General features: G+C 47.6%; 1 non-coding gene across 1 annotated transcript; it reads right to left on the bottom strand.

The window, feature by feature from the left end:
• Window positions 1-1,032: 1,032 nt before the first annotated feature.
• On the bottom strand, window positions 1,033-1,194 carry LOC148015940 (U1 spliceosomal RNA). Its single transcript, XR_015688249.1, has one exon. It is a non-coding gene; the product is annotated as a U1 spliceosomal RNA (small nuclear RNA).
• Window positions 1,195-3,945: the final 2,751 nt, after the last annotated feature.

Raw genomic sequence — 3,945 nt, 5'->3', positions numbered from 1 at the left:
AGTATAGGAAGGTTAACCCATACATGCACCGTTATCAATCTACAGTTTGAACTACCATGGCGGCCAAAATCCGCACAAGCTTCTCCAGTAGAGAGCTGCGGCTTCAGGCATTCATTCAATGAATGTCATGGGAGCTCTGCTGATTCCCTGGCCTTGCGCAGAACTAAAATTTCCGACTTCAAATGCCCCTGAAATTGCTGTCGTTGCACATACATGCCTTGCGTGCACTGTCTGTGTGAACCAGTTTGCATGCTATGCGATTGGTGCCTCTTCCACTTTGTTACGTCTGGAGCCTTCACACATTTTTTTCCTTGTTGCTTAGAACCCTTGTCACGGTGCACCCTCGACGTATCGAGGGAGAAACTCGGGAGCTGGGCAGGAGAGGCCTGCCTGTTTCCACCACATGGTATGTAATCATCGAGGGAGACCATGAGGTCATCTCATCCTCCCTTGGCACAAACCAAGCAAGTGCCGTGTGTGTGTGTGTGGTCGGAGCAGGACCTGGCAGCACAAGCCTAGAAGGAAGGATAGAGACCGAAAGATCAGTGCTGACTGACCTCTCCATCAGAATCCATGGCGCCGGAGCCACCAGCAGCAAGCAACAATTTCGAGCTTTGATCGCGCCAAAATAGACGCCGGCCTCCCGCCCCCATCCAAGCGTGTCCGCGAACACCCACGTGAGTCCGATAGTCGTCGAGATTCCGATTGCGGTCCGGTCCGTGCAAGCCCCCTGCGGCAGGCCGGGCCAGCAGGATCAAAGCTACGGAGCGGATCTGTGCTGCGGCGTCCAGCGCGGGGCCTGCCGCCTATCAGGCCAATGCGTCCGCTTAAACCGGCACCGGAGCAGTTGAAGGACAGAAGGGGTCGTTGGAGATCCCGCTCTCCCCCGACGGAACGAGCCTTGCCATGCGCTGCCAGAGCGAGCATGGGACCTTTTCTCTCTCAGCATTGCACCGACGACGAAGATTGGAAGGCGATCCGAGCGCGACGCTTGCAGCGGGAATGGGTCTGCAGGTTAGGTCTTCGCTCTGAATAGGGGCCGCGCGAACGCGAGCCCCCGCTGCCACAAATTATGACGTGCACTCTCCCACTCAGGGGAGATGCTAGGGTGCGGCCCGTCCGCAGTGCAATGGAGAGGCCGACCCTAGGCCATCGGCCTTCCTGATCACCGATAGACCCCGCCCAGGTAAGTATGCTGCTCTCCCCGCCAGGCTTCGCCTTAAGTAGTAGGTACCCCCCGCTGCCTCCCTCCCAGCAAGCACCCCATTCACGACCACACGCTGCAGGCTATACCTAAGGGACGAAAACGCCAACGTAAACGCAGCAGAGCTCTCCTCGAATTTGATATTCACCAAAAGTCTCCTCCTTTCCAAACTCCCTTTTTTCTTACAAATTCCCCCTTCTCGCATTTCATTGGTATTACAGGGGTACCAAGGTTACCTCACTTACCTCGAACGTTCGGGATGGTGCTTAACCGGTCACGCCAAGCTAGCGCCCCTGGTAAAGCTTACTTGCATGTAAAAAGGTCCATGACCAACTAAAAAGAACCACAAAATGGGTAGGATGCCTAAGGGGGATGGGGAAACCCTTAATATTTTTTAATTTAAAGGATGAGAAAGAATAGAATAGACTTTTCATCTGCGTACAAATTTTGAACTCTTGCTTTCAATTGGGAGAGTGAGAGTGAAAGTGTTGTGTGTGTGTGTGTGAGAGAGAGAGAGAGAGAGAGTGTGTGTGTGTGTGTGTGTGTGTGAGAAACTGAATGGGTGAAGCTTTGTTCTTCCTTCTCTTGAGCACTCTCTCGTGCCTAAGCTCATGCTTCCTTCTTGCATGCAAAGGCCATAGAGGGTTAAGAATGAAAGGAATACACTCAAGGGTCATGGAGCTTCACAAAGGCCTCCTCCTTCAAGCTTCGAAGCCACATGCACTCACTACAAGCGAATCTCAGCATTCATAATACATGCGAGAGTCTAAGTGAGAGATGGCCATTGTACTTCATACATCAATTCTCTTGAAAAAATAAGTAGGTGCGCATGGTTTTAGGCACCCATTATGAATTGATCCTTTCCGAGGGTGCAAAGAGATTAGTGAGAGATGGCCACTGTACTTCATAGATCAATTCTCTTGAAAAAGTAAGTAGGTGTGCATCAATCGATCCCCTTTCCACTAATGCGCACTTATGTGTGCTCCAGCACATTGGCACTTGCATTAACTCACCCTACGTGCACTTGAGTGTACCCTTGTGTACCTAGGGGATGCATCTTGCATTGCATCCATAATCCCAAGTACTCTTGTGTCCACATAGAAGTCTCTGCACATCGAAACATTCACTAGCACTTTAAGACTTGCCATAATGTGTTGCACCTTGCACTAGTGTCGTATCTCAACCATACATGCACTATAAGTGCACTCTAGTGCAATTATTGTAGACACACTTCTTCTAAACAACCCTAATGCATGATGACCCACCTCTCTCTCTCTTCTTTCACAAGCCAACAACCATACTGTTTGTAGGGGAGGCTTGAGGGGGAGTAAGGAAAGACAATGAGGCCTTGTATGTGTACTTGCCACATCAAATTGCACACTCTTGTGCACTTGCATACACTTGAGTGCACTTGTGTACATTTGAGTGCACAAACATGTATGTGCACTTGCACTAGCACTAGCATGTACACTTGTGTGCACTAGAACCTTGCATTACCATTAAATCCATCTCTTCACACAATTCGTAGTACCCTTCCATATCATAGTGTATTAGTTCGAGTGCACTGCACTTGCATATGAACTTTCAACTTTGGTACATTATTTCCATTAAGCATTACCCACATGCACTAGTGCACATACATTTGTGCACTATCCCACTCCTACACACAATCTTTCATAACTACTTATAGTTAACATAAATATCATGTGTACTCATTATGAGCCTTGAATTCATTTAAGATCCCAACTGCACAGACAAGTGAATAGTAGTCTGCCACTCATACATGCACTTGTTGCAAGAGTCTCTTTTGTCTCAATACCAACCCACTCCCACCTTGTTTGCAAGGGAAGTTTGGAGGGAAGAAGGTGGCATCTTGCAATGCACTAGTGTGCAATGGTGCGCTTGCATGCATTCGTGTGCACAAATGTGCATTGGCACTGGCACTCGCATAGACACATGCATGTGAACTTGAGTACCCTTGAGTGCACTAGTATCCACAACCCCACCCACTCTAGGTCCACTACTGCAAACCTTACATTTAGCCTCACTCAATTCACTTATGTGCTTGATTGCACATAGTGCAGTTGCTTTGACACTCACACACACTAACATTGGCACACTGACATGGACATGTGCATATACACACATGTGCACTTCTGATGCACTTGTGCTAGCAACTCTAAACACCTTAACCTAGTGCACAAAAACGTATATTGAGCCAACCATTGTGTACTTGTGTATGCTCGAGTGTACTTGTGTGAGCCTATGTATGCTTGAAATTAGTGCACTTACCTGTACATGCACTTAGACTTAGGTGCGCCCACACCTAATTGTATTTGCCACCTAAATATTCTTGTAATTGCACATAGTCACACTTGTGTAGAGTGCACATGCACTATGCACTAACCCTGAACAACTGAGTCTCTGAGCTCACCTTAGGACACCTTTCTTCTCAATCTACATCTGCATACCTTAAGGCATGAGAAGGAATCATAACTCTACATGTTGAGCACTGTTGTTAAGCACTCTAAGCACACATATTAATTCACTTTCCACACATGTGCACTGTTGCACCCCATGTAGTCACTACATTCCACTCTCAATGCACACAATTGCATTTGCACATGCGCAAAGTGAAAAGAAAGGGTAAGTGCAATAATTAAAAAGGAAACTCGCAAGGGAAAAGAAATAAACTCAACATGGCAAAAAAAAAACCGTCAAGAAAACCAGAAGGAAACACA

This window comes from Lygodium microphyllum, chromosome 23, assembly GCF_053477565.2.
Source record: "Lygodium microphyllum isolate KBCC chromosome 23, Lygodium_microphyllum_v1.1.10, whole genome shotgun sequence".
Taxonomy (NCBI): Eukaryota; Viridiplantae; Streptophyta; class Polypodiopsida; order Schizaeales; family Lygodiaceae; genus Lygodium; species Lygodium microphyllum.
The sequence above is the reverse complement of the archived record's forward strand: the minus strand, read 5'-3'. Positions and strand labels throughout refer to the sequence as shown.